Source organism: Etheostoma spectabile, chromosome 17, assembly GCF_008692095.1.
Source record: "Etheostoma spectabile isolate EspeVRDwgs_2016 chromosome 17, UIUC_Espe_1.0, whole genome shotgun sequence".
Classification (NCBI taxonomy): domain Eukaryota; kingdom Metazoa; phylum Chordata; class Actinopteri; order Perciformes; family Percidae; genus Etheostoma; species Etheostoma spectabile.
The window spans coordinates 5416364-5438656 of NC_045749.1; the positions used below are offsets into that span (position 1 = coordinate 5416364).

General features: G+C 39.4%; 1 long non-coding RNA gene across 1 annotated transcript in view; it reads left to right on the top strand.

Moving 5' to 3' along the window:
- LOC116705305 (uncharacterized) overlaps positions 1-22293 on the top strand; it is a 27656-nt gene that overhangs the window by 3317 nt on the left and 2046 nt on the right. Inside the window, exon 2 of the long non-coding RNA XR_004335900.1 lies at positions 19676-19683. This is a non-coding gene — a long non-coding RNA (uncharacterized LOC116705305). The remainder of the gene's footprint in view (positions 1-19675; positions 19684-22293) is intronic.

Consider the following 22293-nt stretch of genomic DNA (forward strand, 5'->3'; position numbering starts at 1 on the left):
AAACAGTGTTTCCCCTTTAATTAGAACCAAATTGCATAATTCAGGGACCGTTTTGGGCATTATTGGGAAAGTGGTGGATTATCTTTTAGGATTATTCCTCCTCTCCACCATGGGGGCCAGGGCCTTCAGCTGTTCTGCACCAAGACTCTGCCCTCCACTCCCGCATTCGACAGGCAGGCACAGTCAATTCATTTCAAAAAATGTAAAAGACCTACCTTTTAAAGAAAGCTTTTACTCTTTGAGCCCTCAGAGCACTGCATCGCCATAGAAACCCTCCAGATACACATTTCCTTTTTCTGACATTTCTTAGCACTTTTCAATGTCTATTCTGTTAAATGTATTTCTATGAAGCTAAATGTCTTCTATTGTATTTTCTTCTTTTATGCCCTCTTAAACCTGTAAGATGTCCTTGTGTATCTAGAAAAGCGTACGCCATATAAAATGTATTACTATTATTATTATTATTATTATTATTATTATTATTATTATTATTATCATTATTATTGTGTACTATTCTAAAAAATCTACTTACAGTAAACAGTCAATTTCCTTCAACTGAGTGGCACACACTGTGGTGATAAGTTTGTGTTGTCCATAGCTTTTTGTAAGCATCGGCCTACAAGTCTGTTGTGTCACATATTGACCTTTGTTAATTGAATGCACTTTAATTATTTGACATGTTGATGTCAACATAGCTGACATTGTAACAAGTAAATGCCCAGATCAGCTTGTCTATTAAAGATGTAGAGTGTTAATTGTTTACATAACTACATATCTTACACAGATTACGTTGTGGCATTGACTTTTCATATGCGAGTGTGTGGGTGTGTGTTTTTTGACCTCTAATTGTCCGTGTTTGCGGTGTGTGGATAGATGCCAGCAGCACCCAGGGATCAACTACATGACTTCAAGTATCACTTTTGGCCAATTTCCATGCGTGACCTGACTTTCATGTCACTGGAGAGATCCTGCCGCTGTGAGCTGGTTGCCCTAAGCAACATGGAGGTCAAATGACTTAAAACCAGGAAGAAGGAGACAAACAGAAGTATCCCGATTGTACGGGTGGATTTGTGACCTTGGCAACTACACATTATCAGGAGTTCCCAAGAGAGGGGGGGGGGGGGGGGTTGGGCATCAGCAATCTGAGGTTAACTCCCCTGGAGGGAGAGACATGGAGAAAGAAGGAGAAGGATAACCAGAGGGATGGTTTCTCCAATTCTGTCAGGAATCACCAAGCTTCCATCCTATCGTTCCCATCCCTCCGGCTGTCACAGTAACTGTTACCATGGTGCTGAGTGGGCAGGATCACCTAGTTGCCTGTCTCTCTCGTTCTGTCTCTATTTTCTCTAAATGTCACTAAATTAAACATGCAACAAACATCCTCTTTCTGGTATCTGGTACACCACACACACACACCACACACACACACACCACACACCACACACACACACACACACACACACACACCCACCAACACCACCACACACACACACACACACACACACACACAACACCACAGGCTGAAGAGTATGCTCAGCGGCAGCGACAGGGGGAACACAGAAGATTAATGAGAACTATCAAACGGAATCCAAGGTTACTACACTCATCAGATTCAGACACAGAGGGAGGTAGCAGAGGAAAGAAAGTCTGATTTTGTTTTTCTGAAAAAATTTGACACAAAAAACTGAAGCCAGAATACTCTATGTGCACACCTCATGCAAGCAACATAGAGAACATGTAGCGATTCTCTTTTTCTTCTTATGAAATAACACAGATATTTATCTTTGCATTCAATTTGTCAGGGCGTTGTGCTGTTAGAAACTCCTTTTATCCAGTGAAGGACTGATGAAGAACATGTGAACATGGTGAGAGTGTGTGTGTATATGCTGTATCTGAACAAATCCATCACGTTACAAATACACAATCTAGGTGAGCTATCCTAAATTTGGTACATTGAGAAGTCTGAAGCTACTACAGGAGTCTTATGATGTGACATCACTCAACAACCCTGACAGAGATAGATGTCAACCACTCTGGTCTCTCCAATCCAGTGTAGTCATGTTGAGGGATAAATTGCTGTGTGATGTGTTTTAAATTACTGAAAACTAAAGAAAATACCTATAACAGCTCATTATGGTAAATAACACTTTCACTCTACAATCCATAACTTTCTGATATCCAAAGTCAAAAACAGATAATGTCACATCTGTCTCCTCATTTCGGTTGCTGGTTTGCAAAGAAAATGTACCAACTCACCTGGTAAGTAGACCTTATTCACACCTTTTTTCTTATTTCTCTCTTGAATATGTTTGTAAATAAAATCAGCAGTCCTTCTGCGGTACTACTACTACTATCACAATTGTTTTATTTTCTTGCCTTACACTGCAGGAGCATCAGTCAAAAAACTGTATGTTAAATAACTTGGCAAGAGGAGACATATAAAAACTAAAATCTGAAAGTGACTCATTGGGTTGCATCACACAATATACAGTGCCAAAATGTCTTTTTATCACAGGACTCAGTTTCTCTCACATTAAATCACTTGACTTTAACACGTTTGGTATGTTTGAGCCAAATTAACACCAGAAGTATTACAAACTGTACTGAATAAATACAATATTAATCAGATAAATGTATGTGCCTGTTTATAACACCTAATGCTAAAGCACCACAGTGTGTCACGTGTGAGTAGATGCAGAGCATTTTAAACTGCTGAGTGTGTGGGTGTGAGACCAGTACATCAAAACAGAGCAACAAAAATGATATGTTTGTGTCAAAAATACTCCAAAGCATTAAAAGTAATCAATATCTATGTGCGTTCATGATTGTGTATCTGTCCATTGCATGTGAGTACAAATAGCTATAGCAGCCTATGTTTTAATGAAATTCAAATACTGTATAATTGCATTAGTGTGTTTCCATTTCCACAAATCTACATTAAACAAAATAATCACATCACAAAGTGTGTTTACAATTATGCAGTACAGAGTCACACGTTGGATGAACATGCATTCAGATGAGAAAACATGTAAGATCTGAATAATGACTCCAGCAAAGCCTCAAACAGAATACTTGATGAAACAATTTGCATGTTTATAGTTACAGTAATACGTGTGGCAGGTGTAACAGCTGTCTAGTGCATTTGAGATTCTTGTCATCATGTTTTTTCGGATTAATGTTCAGAACCCCTCTTTACAGCATTGAAGGCCCTATCTGAACTGGATAGCTTGTTTCCTTTTTAAATATCAGATTTAGACAAAAACCTCCCAGTTGTTTAAGTCAGACATGAAAGAGGACTTGCTTTAGAATTTCTTTGAAAAAAGTAACCATTAAATAATGAAATAAGGGATAAAAAACAATGATTTGGATCTACTATTGTCCGCTGTAGGCTACTGTAAGTAACTTGGGCCTATTAAAGGTTGATTCTCTTCAATGTTTTCCTTAATGATTATAATTGAACAGCTGTTAATCAGAAAACAACTGAGTGCCCACATATGCAGCTGTTAGCAACCATAAATACAATGAATGTTGAATTAAAACAAGGCCCTATTAGTTAGTTTGTGCACTCTTCAAAAATGTAAACACTTGACTAAAGTGAAGGATGATGACAGACCAAAGCCAGCCAGAGGGCCCTAAAGGTCAATTAGGTTTATTTGGTGACAATTACGATTGATAAAATGAAATGTAGTGGGAATTTGTTTGGTGATATGGACCACTAATTGCACTGAATGAATTGATTACTATTGGCAGTTTACAGCCAGTGTGACAAAGTTTAGCTGGTGGCAAAAGGCATCATAACCGTGTGAAAAAGAATTGGAACAGCAGATTACTACACTAAGAACACTCCAGCCACTAGGTGCATAGGATTTAACTGAAATGTCATAAAATAGTTCGCGAGTACTGCATATATATATATATATATATATATATATATATATACACACATACTACCAGTCAAACGTTTGAGGTCACTTACAAATTTCCATACCACTCCATTATAGACAGAACACCGGCTGATCTGAGTGGGTGGCTGATCTTTAATGCAACATCTATATTGCCTGTTATCAGCAACCATTCATCCAATGTTCCAAAGGCACATTCTGTTTACTAATCTGATATTGTTTTAAAAATCAAAGTGAGAAAACATTGGAGAACCCTTTTGCAATTATGTAAGCACACAATGTAATCTGAAAACTGCTTCCCTGGTTAAAAAAAGCAATGCCACTGATCTCAGCTGGTATTCTGCCTATAATGGAGTGCAATGGAAATTTCTAAGTGACCCCAAACTTCAGACCGGCAGTGTGTGTATATATATAAATATAGTATATACATATATATGTACATGGCTGAATGGACTGATAAATGGGATCGATGAATAAAAAACCTATGCATATAAATGATGAACTGACAAATGAATAAAAATACCATGTATGTGTTTGATGAGCGGAAGCAGAGAGGCATGATGTTACAATAGAATGCATTAATTGATAGTAGCAGGAATGTTAAACAAAGCCTCCACACACACTGGAACCAAGCCACTTGAAAAGAAAATGTGAAACCTGCTTAATCCTCAAGTCCTTCCAGCCCCCTGGTGCTTCTATAGAGCCATTACGCAATCATTTCATACACAGACACACTCAGATTGGAGCAGAGTGGCAAAGTGGCTCCTATAGTAGATGAATTCCTTGTGCTGCAGCGGTCTGTGGAAAGAGAGAACGCTGGAGGGAGGAAAGAGATCAGCGTGGAGGGTAATGATGAGAGAGAGATGGATTAAGAGAGAGAGAGAGATGGAGAAAGTGTGTGAGCGTTTGAGGTACACACAAAAGTTAGACTAACTCTCTATCTCTGTCTGTATTTATCTCTCTCTTCCCCTTGTTTAAACTCACTCGATACTTCTCTTCCTCTCTTAAAGTCTCTCCTTAATGGCAGAGCTGAGTTTCAGGAGAAGGTCCTCTTACCTTGTCTGCTTCTGATTCTCTGCGGTATTTTCATATGAAAAAAAATGTCTGTTTTGCTGGTCTATATCAACATCTGATGCAACACAATAATTATCCAACCTCATCCCCAAATGAATACGATGTTAAGGTTAGGGGGTCTTTGTCAAAAATGACAATAATAACCACATGGTTATCACTAATCAACAATTAGGGTCATGCTTTTACAACGTTGACTGTGGGCGGTCTCCAGTGTAAAAAGTCAGATGTTTCGCAGACCCATTCATCCATCTCGAACTCTTCCCTATGCCGACTTTGATGACATTTCCTCTTTCTACACCATGATGTTTGTGGTTTTCAACTTTATTACGGACCTACAACTGCCGCCAGTTAAAATCAGTTTGTCTAAACTGTGGTTTATGATTACATATCTGCAAAACTGATGACAATCCCATCATCCTCATCTACTTTTTGTTTAGAGTTACTTAGCATATGTTAGCACATGTTGCATGTTAACACAGAAAACATGAACATGGTCAATGATGAGAGTAACACGTTCCTTTTTGCGGTAACACAGTAATACAACAAAATTACTTTTACAATTTCAGTAATATTACAATCTAAATAAACACGATATTCATTGTTTGGGGTTACAACAAGTGGGCTGAGAGTGAAATTTTACTGTATCTGGTATAGCAAACAAATTAACATTAGTGTAATATTATATGCCACATATCAAAACCATTATTCCCTTTATTCATTTGTATTTTACTGCATCTTAATCCCACATATATACTCACTGTAATGTAGCCCCAACTCTTAAGATCAGTTCTGTATAAATTATATGTGCACTAATGTCTTTTGAAAAGAATAACACCATTACTTTGTCACTTTAAGTAATATTTCCATCGCTGCAGTAATCTGCCTGGGGCACAAAATGAGCTGGTTTTGCACTCTGGAAATCATCAGCTTTGTTGTGCCAAAACAGATTAGTCAGTCCCATAAGCTGATTCAGTGATACTACTGATGAGGGAGCAGTGATAAACTTGTGGCCTCACACTGTCAATCATCACAATAGTCACCTTAAAAAAGCACAGACACATCAAGGAACAAGGACAACAAAAGATGATTTCAGAACTGACTATGCTGACCAAGTTGTTTGAATGTCCAATAGAATAAATTGCTCTTGAGGAAGTAACAATCACCGCCACAAGGATGACTGCTATGGTTTAGTAGAGAAAACAGAGGAAAAATACAAGAGTAAACAATATTAGATTAGATTAGATTAGATTAGATTATACTTTATTTACCCCACGACGGGGAAATTCTGGTCTGTCGTACAAGTAGCAGCATAGCACAACACAAAAAACAAAAACAAAACAATACACACAAACAAGTAAGCACGAAAGAAAACAAGGCAAGAATACAAGGGAATACAGGCAAGAAATAGACAATAAAATATGGTAGACCCTGAGCTAAGTAAAATGCAGTCAAACAAAAGGAATTTTAAAGTGCGGTTGCCATGATAAGAGAATCAATATTGCGGTGTAAGTGACGTTAAAAATTAAGTTGAATGTGTAATTAGAGCAAAGATATGTTTGTGATTCAGGCTTTTTTCACGGACTGTCAATAACACTGTGTGTTACAATCATATGTGCAACATATGATATGACTCAAGAAAGCAACAGAACTACAGGATGTGAACTCAGTGACCTTGAAAGAACACGTGCAGAAAGAATGTCTGTAGACATTGAGATAAAGAAAATAGTGGAAACAACCTTCGTTTGGTCTCTTTTCTCTTCTGGATATTGTAGCTGAAGGGTCCCTGTTTGTCAATGACAGCTGGCCTCATGAACGCCTGCAGAGAAATGCCAAGACGGATCAACAGCAGAACCACTGAAAGAACAGGAAGGGTTTAATCTGCACAAGAGCATTTAAAAAAAATCTATTATTTATAGAGGGAGGTCGAGTAGGAACACAGAGAATTCTACAAAAACAAATAATTCTTACTTAATAGGCAATAGAGTGAGGTGATTATCCTAGTGGCAAATAACTAAGCTAACCAAGGTGGCATAAATGTCATCACACCACTGAACACATTCTTTTATAACCAGGCAATTTTCAACAGGTAAAAAAAAAAAAACTTGACTTTGGCCCAAACTAAAAGTTCTTTGTGTCACAACACGTGTGATCACAGTGGCCAAATGCTCTGTAGTCACCACAAAAACTGTAGCTTTCCATCATCATCACTTATAAATCTACCACAGCCATCTTTATGCTGGCAAACCAAACTGAAGCATGCTACCCATGTGTATATTATTTTCTTCTCCATCCTCCCTGCTGATTGATTACATGAAGTAGAAAACAGAATATATGTATATATGCATATAAAAAAAACAGGTGATGGTAACCCAAATCCAGCTGAAAGCAAAGTGTATGTTGACCAACTGTTGACATGTTCACCATATCATCTTTACAAGGCCATATGTCAAACGTGTATGTGATGATTGTATGAGAACACATGACCAATACAATGTACAAACTGTAGTTTGGAATACCATAACTGTATATTGATCAAACTGAAAATAAACTAAACCACTAAACTAATACTATTATTTACCTTGGAAGACAGTGGGACTGCTTCTGTGAAAAGGACCTTATGCAATTCCAGCCCAAAATCTTTCACCCAGTCTCACCCTGATGACTGGGTGATGATGTGATCCACTCTGCGAGGCTTTCGCTGTCGGCAGCCATGAAACAAACAGTGTCACTGCAGACGCTGCGGTCTGGGTGATCAGACAGAGCCTCAGGCCAAGACATGGTTTGTGTGTGTGATGAATGTTTTTAATTATTTTCTACTGATGTAATGTCCTCAAAAAATCACAAAGCCTGGAGAAGTAGTCCTATTAGAGTGCTGTTTTTGAGACATCTTTGGAATATTAGTAAGGCCAGTCATACAGTCGTTTGGACAAGGTTTTCTTCAGGGTATGAGTGTGATGTTTCTGTTAAGCAGATATGAAATTACTGAGTTAATGGAATGTCCTCACATATCCAGGATGTACTGTGTGAGTCTTCTCTGTGGTATTTGCTGTTTTGGGAGGTTGTAGCATGGCTGCGTACTAAGTATCCCGTGGGACTGTCTGACATACAGTATGTGTCACATGAAGGCATGTGTGTGTGGTTGTGTATGTCATGTGTATGTCATGGTTGCAAAGTTCCTTGTATCAAGTAATATTACAATAAAGAATTATACAAATGGAGAAGAAATAAAGGGAAGAAATCCAGGATAGGTAAAAGAAAGAAGCATGGCTCAAGAAAGAGGAGGATCTGAAAGCTAAATCAAGAAAACCTTGGAGGAGGAGATAGGAGTGTGAAAGCTGTGAGTGATCTGATGCATAATGTATGGCTTTCTTCCAGCTCTCTCACCAGCGTTTTGTTCATCTGCTGTTCGTCTGTAATATTTTCTAGCCAACATAAATCTTTGCTTCGACCCACTGTAATGGGTTTCACTCATACTCCAACTCGCTCATTCTCCCATAGTCTCCATCATTCTGTCCCTCTCCATCTTTCTGTCATATTCACGCCCACTCACCCGCTCTCTTTCTTGCTAATCTCCCTACTTATGAATGATCATGCCAGAGCAAAGGAGAAAAAGAGAAGTAGAGAAGGAGGGGGACAAGGGTTAAGATGAAAAAGAAAGGAGGATTTGGGAAGGAGATCATATGCAAATGTTCTTTTAACATTTAAGGTGCTACACTATATGGCCAAACATATGGCACGGTTGTTCACTTTCTATCATGTACTTTTGGTTGGCTTTAAATGTTTTGGGTGACAGGTTCATTAGTTCCAGTTAAGGAAAATCACAATGCTGGCTTACATTTTAGACAATAGTGTGCCTCAAACGTTTTGGCAAAACCAAGTCCACAAAGAAATGGTTTTCTGAGGATGATGTGGACAACAAACAGACAAGAATTTAAAATCCTGGATTACACATGGCAAATAAAATGAGTTATTGGTGAGTTTAGGTATCTAAAAGAGTTGGTTGAGAGTAGGGAAAAGCGTTAATGGTTAATTAAAAGGCAAACATTAATTGGTTTGTGGTGGGATGGAAATTTTAAACTCTTCATGTCTGAAGTGCCATTTAAAGAACACACTACTTCCTACATCGGCACTTAATGTAAGCACAGAATTAAAATGTAATTTCGACAGGACTGAACTGCGACCTTAACCCCATCCAACAACTATGGGATAAATTGGTACTGGCACTGGCAATAAACCTGGCCTCATTGACCAATATCAGTAGCCGACCACACTGATACTCTTTTATCACAATGGGAAAAGATCCCTGCAGCCAGGTTCCAAACTCTTGTAGAAAGAGAGCAGAGAAGAGTAGAGACTGTTGTAGCAGTGGGTTAATGCCCATTTATTTGGAATGAGATGTTTGATTATCAGAAATGGGTGTAATGTCAGGGTGCATACATTCTGTTGGATCCATAGTTTATATAAAGCCAGGGGCAGACTGGCCATCTGGCATACTGGTCCCGGTAGGGCTGACGTGCTTTTTGGGCTGACCACTGACACTTCATTATTGTTATTTTATTTTTTATTTTATTGTCCGGCCCATGATAAAAGTGGTAGGCCTAGATCGGCAGCTATTCAAAAATATCACATAGGCTATGTTTTTTTTCTTCTTACAGAGGCGGTCCATGAAACACGTTGCTCAGCAGCTCATTGGTTGTTTTCTCAATTGACACTGGACTGGCCCAATCATATCTTTAAACAGCACCCTCTTTGGTATTTCTGCCCGAATGTAGTTTCAGTGTGCATCTGCCAGGCTAGAATAGTGATAGAGATCAGAGGGAAGAAACGCAAAGGAGGTGCAGAGACGCTGCATGAGAAAATGAAACATGCCCTTCAGGCAGACGCTGCCAAATGTGTCAAATTGACATACATGTTTGGCAGCAGCAGGACCTTCATCAGCTCCCGTGACGGATGATAGCCTTGTGGTGGTGGTGTCAGTGCCAGTGGCAGTGGCATGCACAGCAAGGAGAAGGAGAGGGACAGAGATGAGGGTGTGAGGGTAGAACCTGCAGGAGCCCCCCCCTTAATACACTTTGCCCCTTGACAAAACTGAGCCACAAACAAGTGGTGGACAAACTGTTGATGATAACACTACCACAATAAAAGAAGTAGGCATGCATTAGTTTGGCTAAGTGTGCAGGTGTAGGGTGGGCCGGTCTGGGCCAAATTGTATGGGCTTATTTTTGGTCCCAGTCCATCCCTGTGTGCAGAAGCTTATTTCTCAAAGTTCAGAAATTTCCCATTACCCTGTTGTTTCCTGAAAAGTATGTTCCATGTCCTCTCCTGTCACTGCTGTCACTTCAGTTAAGGATAACAATTGGCCAACACAAAGAGATTTTAAGTTGCTAAGAGAACAGTGGGAATGGAATTAGTGTTTTACTTGACAAATTTGGGTCTTCTTTTGTATCCTAAAGAAAAATCCATGTGTCAAATACACAGGCAGATGCCTGCCAGAGAAAATAGAAAATTATATGGATTTCAACATGTAAGGAGAAGGCAATTTTTTAAGCTGATGATGAAGACTGGATTGCTGGCTTTTAAAAATGCATGATGTCAATAATGTTTGAAAGATGTGGAAAACTTGAAGGTTTTCTGAGAAACTGACGCTAAGCTGAACTGCTGGCTTTAAAAGTAAAAAAAAAAAATTAGTAGTTTGCACGGTCACGGAAGACTCGTATCACGTAGACACGTTGAGGGTTTTACTTAGAATTCCTAATGGGGATGGCAGAAACTACGCACTGTTGCTTGAAAAAATTCACATGGATTCAGGTAGATGCAGGTGGGTGGCACCGTGTGTATTGGATTACTGAAGCTAATGTCCGGGTCTTTAAGTTTACTCTGTGTGTGTGTGTGTGTGTGTGTGTGTGTGTGTGCGTGAGTCAAAGGTGACCTTGGGTTAAGAGAACTGGTTTTGACTGAGGCAGCTCTGTCACATTGATAGACAGAGAGCTGACAAACACCACTGAACACTTTGTGTTATTGTGCATGTGAGTGTATGTGCATGTCTTTTTGTCAGTAGGCTATGTGTGTACTTTTTTGCGTGTGTGTTCACCCTCCCTGCAGTTTCTTGTTCCTTCCAGCTGCCTAATATCTAAGAATAAACCCATGTGTCAGGACAAGGAATTGGCGAGCTTTCACCGCAGTGTTACACACAAAAACACACACATTCACCTATCGTTTTCTCTTTCTTAGGAGGAAGGGAAAGAGTTGACCTGAAAAACAAAATAATACTGTATAATTTTGTTGTCCTTTTGTTTCTCACTATAACAAACTACCCATGGTTGTATATTCTTTTTCTAAGTTTGAAGAATATTTTCTCACTTTACAAGCCCATATTGTGACCTTCGGGCTGTTTTTGCCATAGAAATAGAAAGAGTAGAATCGACATTCACATTTGAAACAACATAGCAGGATGGTCAGAGCAGTGGCCCTTTTTATGTGTACTGATGCCGTTGCAAAGAATTGTAACCGTTGTAGCGAGCCAACCCCTTCTATTTCTACAGTCAATGCACAGTGCTAAGCGCCATCTTCTTTTAAACTAGTCACATGACCACGGCTAGCAGTTCAATGTCTGTTCTACTCTACATTTTCATGGTTTTTGCACTGACTGTCCATGTATTAGTGGAGTTTGCCTCTCTTTGTGTGTGTGACAACTTTTACTCTAACGCATTTTAAGTATCTCAAGAACTGCAGTTATTTCTGTGACTTTCCTATTGGGAATACATTATTTCATTGCTTAAGTGGAGACATTTTCAACTGGGGCTGCTGTGATGAATATTAATGTTCCATTACACAATACCACACAGAAGGACATTGCAATTCACCTTACCTTGTTTTTAAGTGTACATTTATGTACCGCCTGCAAGGCTCAGGGAAGGTGGGCGTACGAAGAGTAGGACTTTGACACTGGAGACCTGCGTTTGTAGTCATGATCACGATCTTTCCCTTAGAGTGCTTTGAGTGCCTAAGGACCGAGTTATGCTAAAAAAAAGATGATCGCCATAGAGAGGGGGCAATGTACGATAATCGCTGAAATATGGAGATATGGAGGTGAACATTTTCAGACAGTATCTTCTAGAAGGCATTCGTAGTATTGCAGATGGTTGTACACATACAAGCAACATAATTACTATAAGCTTACACATTGCTGAGGGGAGAATATGTGGCAGTGTATGCGTCATGAAAAAAAAGTGAATGCAGGAGAAAAAAGAAGAAAAGTATAAGAATAATCATAATACTCTAAAGAGAAGGAATGTGCAGTTCAGAAAGCAGTGAAGACAGAAATTCAGTGGAGAAAAGGAAATGAATGCACACAAAAGAGTAATGTCAGGTGATTAATTACAGTCTTCTGGGTGTTACTGGCTTTTGGTCATGCTGAACGGACTGGAAGAGACAGAGTGGGGTGTGGCCATTCATCAGTCCCTCACCATGCCTCCAATGGGGCAGAAACCCCTCAGGACAGCTGAGGGAAAGATCAGAGAAGATGGAATAGAATGAAAAATATCGTCCTGACTGAAACTGATTTGCATTGCAGGCTGTATGACTTCATAATTTCACAGAGACAGATTTAGCTGAGAGGTTTACATTGTTCTGATATGTCATTAGTCTTCCCACGTTGTCTACAACTTAGCAGTTAGCCAACAGCAAGACACGTTTGCTTTAAAGTCAACATATTTTTGGGTAAATTAGTTATTTTGCCTAGGTCTACCTCAAAGTAATTCTTAGCTAAAACCCTAATACTGCTAGACTGGGTAAACCCCGCTGCTGATGAATTCTGAGCTCAAACATGTCTTTTTTTGCTATCTTTACTTAGAGTTAGATGAAAAGATACCACTCTGAGTCTGGATTAAAACATGTTCGGATAAATACTGAAAGCTCGGAGCTAGCAGCTAGCCTAGCGCTCTCCAAACAAATACAACAATAGTACCTTACTTATTTACATGTATCTGGTTTGTTTAATCTGAAGACAAACATAAATGTAAAAAAAACAAAAACAATGTGTACATTTTGTAACTATTTCTTGGCAAACATGAGCCAGGCACAGTGACTTCCTGGAGTCTTCAGCACCTTTCGCACATGCAAATGTCCAAATCAGTTGGATCAGACATCAGTACAAAGACAGTTTAATCTCCTTTCTTATTTCATCCTAGTCTTCTGTGACAATAGAGCCGCTCACTGTGCAGCGTATTCACAGCGAATGAGGAGACGTATTGACGACATCTTTATCAGTGCAAAATCAGAAGAAAACAAACATCCAAGGGTTAATAAGAAGAGCGAATTACACAAAGACGGCAAGGGAAATGTCTGAGGAGATAGATGACAAGATTTGGAAACTTCTGTTGGTAAAGGCCAACTGCGAAATTGTCACATCTGACACCGATAATCTCCTGTTGTGTGCTACATGGTACCATGGTCTTTAATGTGTTTTGTGAGATTTATATGACTAACACAGTGGGTTGCCAGATGGCACTAAAAAAGTTAAGCCAGGATCCCCTTCTTATGTCTGCATGTTTGGGACCACTGCTCCTCCAACACAGCACAGAGGCCTCATTGAAAGGAATAAGGAAGTCTGCTGCAGTGCTGCTGCATGTGTGAAGGGACCCCCTACTCTGTGTGTGAGTGAGCTAGCACACACATCTGTCAAGTTGAACTTTATTACTGTGAATAAAACAAATTCTCATTTCAGTGAAACTTCCGGGCTTTGATCCTGTTTGAGTGTTTGAGTTTAGACAGGACCCATGTTCCTCATTAGTGTGCGTGGGCGTGTGCCCATCCCTACTCAACAGGACAGACTATGTCATTAGCCAAAGTGTCATGTCAGCCCTCCTTCTCACTGCGGCTCAGGACCACTTAAAGTGTCAGTTTTGGAAAAGGTTGTGTGTGTGTGTGTGTGTCAAAGGGAGGGGATCACGGGCAGCATAAAGGACTTTGGAAACTATTCCAGAGATAATTGGGATGAAGGAGGGTCTCTGTTGTGCATCTTTTCTCTCAGATGAGACGATTCCTAATGCAATAAGTCTCGTAAGGTCGCCTCATTTTAGCAGCTATTCATTATCTTTATTACCCCCTTGATGGTTCAGACAACTCATTTATTGCTCATTACAACTCTTTGGTAGAGTGTGTGTTTTAAAACTCAGCAGTAATGGGGAATATTATTTTTACAGAAACACAATTGTTTTCCTGTTCAAACATCAGTAATTAAGTGACTCATATACCATTTCAATGCAAAACAACAATGCAAAAATGCCACTGATTAGGTCATCGTGACATGCACATTTTAAGTTTGCACATTTACATTGAAACCAATCTCGGATCTTGATCTCATTCAGATGGTGAGGCTTTTTGGTCTGTACCCGAGTTTAGATAAAGTGATCAAAATACCGGTTTTGTTCTTGGAGACCTGTTTCTGGATTTGAACTAAACTGCGATTGACTGCGATACAGGTGTCTTACAGATGTGTTACTACAAACAAAAAGCTTGACTTTCTCTTTGATTCTCCGGTATTGTCTCTCAAACAGGTCTATAAGTATATAATGCACATAAGTAAATAGAATGAGGTTGATGTTTGTGTAGTGATTGATTGTTGAGACAATACCTTGTACCTGCTGGTGGGAATACCGGGGGACTTTTGGGGGAATGTCCATGTTAATGTCAAAACTGATGTAGTTCCACTACTTAGGGACACGCACAGAGAATTGGAAATCTCAAATGCATCCCCCTGATATTGAGTTGATCCCCCTTTTGCAAAACCCCCACAACTGCACTGCCTCACAACTCTACCTCACAGTCTCTTCTTCTCCCTATAATTTAAACTCAATACAGATTTAATCCACCTGGATTCACCTCACCAGTGCATTTTAATGAGAGAAAAAAACAGTATGTCGGCACATTAAGCAAGATCTGATGTGGCTGCAACGCTTTCAGGAGCTCAACAGCTCCTCATTTTTTTACCTGGCTGTTTTTTTTTACATTTAATATGTATATTAGACAGCCCATTCGCAGCATCTAAATTAAAATGATTGAATTTTGAAAAACTGTGTGCACGTTGAGTAGAACTTTTAATATGTTTTTAAAGGACTGTGGCAGTCTTCATGTATTTGCACTGCAACAGTAAATCTGGGTTCTCTTATCTTCCTGGAGGTACTGGTTTGCCTTTCTGTCAGTATTGGATGACAAAAACACAAAGACAACATGAAGATAATCTTTCTTTTTTAACATGTGTCGTTGTTTTCAATTAGGGTTTTCAATTCAATTCAATTCAATTTTATTTATAGTATCAATTCATAACAAGAGTTATCTCAAGACACTTTACAGATAGAGCAGGTCTAGACCACACTCCAGAATTTACAAGGACCCAACAGTTCTAGCAGTTTTGCGGTTAGCTGGTTTTGGTATGTCCCAGCAGCTCTGATTTTAGAACATCTTAGACTAAAACTAAAACTCTTTTTCAGTCACAACCTACATTAGATATGCAAAAGAGACAAAGGGAAAGGAGTGGGAGGAAACTAATGAGAGCACGGTTTTAGATGAATCCAGCTCAGGGGAGTACATGACATTTTTAGGCCAAGTATGGACACCCATAGACGTCTTAACATTACATCAGGCTGTAATGATCAGATCAGACACAGACTGCTGCTGACACAAAGCAAAAACACAAAGGTGACATTGTACATGGATTTTCATAGCAATTTCTTCAATGGCTCCACTTGATCCTGATTTTTCATTAGTTAGTGTTTTCAGTGTCTTTTTTTCTTTCACCCTCCTTTCCTCTCATATTATTCTCCTCTCTCTACAGACAAATACAATGTTGTTTATTTACTTTCTGTTTCTGTTGATTTCTGTATTTTCAGCTTTATTTTCCCTTCACTGTAGTAGCTGATATCCTTTGCTTTTTGTCTCACAGTTTACATTTTCTTACAGCCTTTGTTCTCCACATACAAACAACTCCAGCACTGCTTTTATTGTACATGTTTCCTCACCTTCCCTTGAGAACCTCTAACTGACTTTCTCTCTTTTTGAATTTTATTTTTTACCCTGTGTCTTTCCCCTCTGTATTATTTTCCGATATAGTATATGTCTCTCTTTCTCAGTGTTATCAATAGACATTAGTGTAAAGTGTTTGATGTCAGTTAGTGGGGTCAGTAAAAGATTAAAACAGAGAGGTGTTCAGCACAGAAAGCTATTGATCAGAGTCAGATCTGCACTCGAGTGCATGTTCTCCACTCCACTGTACTGTGGTGTGTGCACGTGCGAGCGTGTGTGCGTACGTGCGTACGTGCGTGCGTGCATGTGTGTGCGTGTGTGTGTATGTGTGTGTGTGTGTGTGTGAAAAAAGGAGAAAAGCATATGATCTTTTTTTATTCTTTTTTTTTTCCTTTAGTTTTTGGTGCCTAAGACTAACACTAGCATAGACTGGGATTTCAGAGGGCATCTAGTATTTTCCAAAGTTTGCTTTTAGACATTACAAATGTTTTGAGTGGATTAAATGTGGAAAAACTGAAATATCAGTTCTATAAACATCTTTTTTAGGTTAACCAGGATACAGGTTATTGAAGGTTAAAACTTAAAATAAATAGTAGTTTAGTTTGAATGAACAAACATCATCCCTGCTCCAAATCTTCCCTCAGTGTAATTCATTCCTTTTCTGTCATCGCCGTTTTTTTCTTTCTTCAATAGAGAGCTCTACTATCTTTTTAACCTGTGTAAATAAACCTGTGCTTAAAACGTGTTTTTGAATAGAGCTTGGTCCCTGCGTCACAGTTCCCCTTACTGGATTTCCACCAACAGCGGGTCGGCTCCGTGCTCTACCGTCCTTTAATACCCACCAGGTCCGGATTTGTTGTGGAATGGCTGCAGCCATGACTGACAGCTTCATGTTTGATTGTGCGATACAACAGGATGTAGTTTCTATAAACAGAACCACTAAACCTCTGACCTGTTGACTTCAGGCCTGTCTCTGCCCATTATGACATTTTCAAGGTGTAGTGCAGGGAAATATGATCCGCTTTGAGCACGGTGTATTTTATTTTGAAAGTTAAACAGATGTTTTATTTTGTTTCTGTGTTCAACTTCCTGTCCTGCACAATCTGCCCTGTGCTGAATTCCTGCAGAGCTCTCCGCATTCTGGCAAAAATAGAGGCTCTGCATTGGTGTCCTCCCCCAGGGTTATTTTGAGTGTCAAAGACTTAATTTCCTGCATTCTGATACACTTTTATGCACCAATTTATGATGGGAATACCTTTATTTCTCCTATGAGATGGAAAAAACAGATGACATTCAAAAATAAAATGTATTATAAAACAGCAAGGGGGCTTTCACATCCAGGACTTCAGCCTGGATAACAAAAGTTGACCCCAAAGCATCAAGGACAAAATAAAATGTGCTACTTATATTTGTCTTAAATGTGTGGTGAAGGGAGGATGCAGGCGTTTGGGCCTGGTTGCTACGCACACACTACGTACTACACACCATGCACTGTGCTCAGCAAGGAGTGGGTCGATAAAAGATGAGAAAAGTCTCTTCGTGTTCTGCAGTGTTAGTTTTCTGTCACATTACTGTACCCCATATTTGTGAATAGAAATATCTGATGGGAAAGTTCTGTCACGACACTCTTTTGTTGCTTATCATTGCACATTTTAAGTGGGTATATGGAAATCCTGGAGATTTCTTAGCAGGTATACCTGCGTATCACGTGGACTACACCACTGCCAAAGTATATATTGGACCCATTTCTCAAAAGCTAGATATCTCCAGGATATTCTGACGCTAAAATGGCATTTTTGAGAAAAATACATTGGGAAAAAGTTAACTTTGTTTGAGACCTGTTTCTGTCTTAGGATCAAACTCTTACGAGATCTGGCAATACAGAGAAGCTGAATGCCCTGACAAAACTAATCTCTGGGATGCTAAATATTTCTTTTAGCTCTGTAAATATCTAATGTCAGCAAAAGAAATTAAACAAATATAACTTTTCATCCATCCACACCACGTTTTCTACACATTCAAATGAGGCCACACCCCTTTAGAGACAGGAAGTGTGTACCATTTCATAGCATTGGCACTGCTTGAAATGCGCTATTTTTAGTATAAAGGAGTAGTATGAAAGCCTGAAAATCCCTCTAAGGAAATTTGTGGTGGATGGCTCAAACAACACAAGACTTTCACCCAGGAGACCAGGGTTGGTGTCCCATTCTTGTCCTGCATGCAGGGACGTGCACAAGTATGGGCTATTGTTGCCCGGGCAACTGCCCGTTTGCCCTGACTGGCTTAGCTGCCCCTCTGGTGAAAGAGCCTAAATACAACTTTATCTCTTTCTTTTTTCTTTTTTTTCGCTGTGGTGGCTGCATTGTTATCACAATACACCAATCATTCCTAAAGTTAAATCAAATTTGATAGCTATACATCATCCAATCTTGTCCTCAGCGATGCCCTCTGCCCCCAGTCATGTGACTGTGTGTATATTCACACTCACAGAGTACTTCAAATGAAAGAGGGAAAGCTAAGCCATTCAACCTTCAAGTATTTCAAGTTATGGAGATTATGACAAATACTCTGAATAGTACCTACCTCAAAAAATCCACTTGAGCTTTGAATAATTTGAATATCAGCTTGTACTGTTTGCATCATGTAGCGCAGCATGGCCTTAGCTATAGTAATGTAAAATGCTACGTTATCAACCAAAGCTAATGACAGCTGTAGTAGCAGCAAGCTATGTTATGCCCTCTGTAGAGAAAGAGAGAGAGAGAGAGAAAGAGAGAGGCTCCCTCATTACCACCACTGAGGTGCCCTTAAACGAGGCCCAACATTTTTGTCACGCCTTATTTAACCTCTTGAGCTGAGCTTTGTTTATGCTTACAGAGAGTGTACATAGGCTACTCTGTGCATACTCTCAGCTTCACATAGTAACCCTGTTCCACCAGAGCTGGACTGCAGGAATAACAACTAGTTCAAACAAGTCCAACATTTACAGGCATAGCTAACTGTCTCCTCACGCTGGATACAGCCTAGTTATGTTACACACTAGTTCTATAAAAGTAGGAAAACAGTTGTAAGAAGGACACGTAATGAGTGTTTGGTAAATTTCAAGTTGGTCCCCTTCCGCTTTACAGCTGAGAAAATGCTGCAGTGGCTGGCGCAGAATTGGGGGAAGATAGTGGCAGGAAAGATGTACATGATGGGGGAGTTTTTTTAATGGCTGCCACAACAGCGTAAACAAAATGGGAGTCTATCTGAGCAATACCAGGTCACTAAAACGGAAGGAGGAGAGAGATGAGAGAGGTGTGCTTGGGTTTTGTGGTGAGGGAAAAAAAGATCATGAAGAAAGGCGAGAAAGGTACTTAATAGAAAAACAGTCTGTAGCCGGCAGCAGTTCTTCTTTTATGAAAAAAGAATTGATCTTTCTTTTTATCCTGATTTCTTTTATATTGCTTTATCTTCATCTGTTTTATAGATAAAGTTGTCCCTCTTCCCTGTCTCTCCACTTTTCTCACATCCCTTTTACTTGTGTGTGTGTAGCTGTCCATCTCTGGGTGATTCTGTCTCTAGCTGAGAGGACACAGTCAGGTCATAATAAAAAGACAGAACATTAACAGATATACACAGTGACAAGAGAAATCATGTTACTTCACCATACAGCAATCAACTAATTGCTTACCTGTGAGCTGTGTAAGTAAAGACACTTGAATTTGTAAGGGCATACATAAATAAAAATGCATTGATTTCTTAAGTGAAGCTAAGCTTTATCGTTCTTCCCCTTCCTTCCTCTTAATGCATACCAATAGTCAATACAGCTAAATTAATCTTGTCACATGGAGCTATTTTTAAAAATAGAAAGTTTGAGGTTAGGGTCATTAACTGCCAGGTCAGGCTAACCGTGGCATGCTAGTGCTAGTATTCTAGCTCGTTCACAATGGCAAAACACTACTACAACACACACTAGTTCACCATGATCTACAAAAGAACTACTTCCATGTCCCTGTTCTGCAGATATTCCACAAGTGTGCCCTCGTTTAGAAGAAGTCTCCCAGCTAATCCTGCCTTGGACTGACCAAAGTTGGAGAGAGAGTTATCTAGCTGATGGGATCTTATCTAGCTACTGTGCATGTGCGACTCCCAACAAAGATAGTATAGAAGTGATTATCTCATTCTGGAGCTGAGACAAGTGAATAAAAATATGGTGATTTTTTAAAAATGAAACCATGTGAACCTATTCTGGTACAAACCTAAAATACAATTATGAACCTTAAAATGAGCATAATATCCTCGCTTTAAGAGTCAAATCAAAGCAACAAAAAAAAGAAGAAGATTTTAAAGGTGAAAAAAAGAACAGTACCTAAATACCCCAAAAAACACTTAAGTAAATGTTTTCCCAATGAAAGAGGTATGTTTAGTTGGGACACTGCATCTGCAGGGGTGCTGTGTCCCGCTGGTGTCCTTCAGCAAAAAACTAACGTGATACGTTATGTAACAGGACATAAACTAGCTGTTCTGTGTCAGAAACAATAGCTACAGAATTATACTGCATGCTCATAATTACATCTAGGTCACTCAAGAATGGAAAACATACACACATACACTGGCAAATCAGAACACACACACACACACACACACACACACACACACACACACACACACACACACACAGGCTAAGATGCTTAGCTTAGGTGCTTAAGACAAAAAAGGGTGCATTTCAAAGACACATTTTCAATTTTCAATCTAATAAACTTCTCCCATGAAAAGACATTGAAGTGTTCATTGTGTAATAAGGTGTGTGTGTGTGTGTGTGTGTGCTGGTATGCCAGTGTATGTGTGTATGTTTCATTATGTAGCGTTGTCCCAGTCCAGTCTATATGATGAATCAGACACACTATAGTAGATAATGTCTGGGTCCCGCACCCCTCGCTCTTCTTCTTTCTATCCCTGTTCCTTTTTTATTCAAACCAGAATTGTGCTGATGTAATGTATGTCACTGCTTATTCAAATCAGCCTTTAGAATAAGCTGGATGTAATATGTTTGGGTAATACAAGGATGAAGAGACTTCTACAGCAGTTTTTGGTGATTTAATGTATCAGATCTACAGCAATGAAATATATCCCATTCTTAATTCTTTGTTCTTTTTATTCTCTCTTTTTCTGGGCCTTTCAGTTACTATACCACAAGCATTCTTGGTCAGTCCATGTATATCTGTATGTCTGAATCTGTTCAATCAGAGGGCTGCAACATTGTAGCCTCAATCAGCACATTCACGTTTCACATGTGCACAAATAGCACAACACACACACACACACACACACACACACACACACACACGCACACGTACACACGGACAATGAGTAATGCAGAAATAACAACACTCATTTGTGGATTCTGAGAAATGTTTAAAAAAAATCTCATCTAGTCTGTTTCTTCAGCTACTAACTGTTATGTTGCTCAAGATGGATTCTAACATATCTGAGACTGAAATACTCACTTTTTAAACCATTTAAAGTTTGAGTATTTACAGTAAGTGATCCAGGAAATGGTTTTAAAATGAATGCAAGAGTAGAGCAAACTTATTTAAACTGCTGTTACAAGCTATCTAGTCCAGTCCAGTCTATCTAGTCCAGTCTATCTAGTCAATCTATCTAGTCCCTTGATGTTCCACTTCCAGGATTGCTCCAGTGCTGCAGGAAATTCCACCAGATGCAGGCATTTATCAATTCCTTCCACTGTCTTTGAGTTGGAATTTTAAACTCTGGTGAATATCTGAGGACTATGGTTGACTGCTTCTCAGATGTCTGCAGGGTAACTCCAGACAGCCAGCTAGACTATCTGTCCAATCTAAGTTTTTTTTACAGCCGCTCCGTGTGGAGCTTAGCGATGACGTTTGTGATTGGTTTAAAGAAATGCCAATATCCTAGAACATGTTTTTCACCCATCCCGGAATGTTGTGTGGATTAGCCAGACCCTCCTCTGCTCCGCAGCGTGTGGATGCTCTGGCAAAGTAAGACTACAGGCCATTAGAATGAAAGAGGTAAAGGATCTTTTTAATAAGCAAATTACACAGAGTTGATGGTGACATTTTTAGTACTGTGTCAATGTCATTGCTGCCACCTCAGGGCTGTGAAACATTTCCAACACGAGAGAAATGTTCAAAGTTACAAATTAGATGTTTTGGCTGAACATGGATAATATGCTATCAAGAACTGCACCTGCAGCGTTTGACAAAATCATTAAAGCTTTTGTCAAACCATAGCTACAGGGAAGGGTTTGATGTGTGTGTGTGTGTGTGTGTGTGTG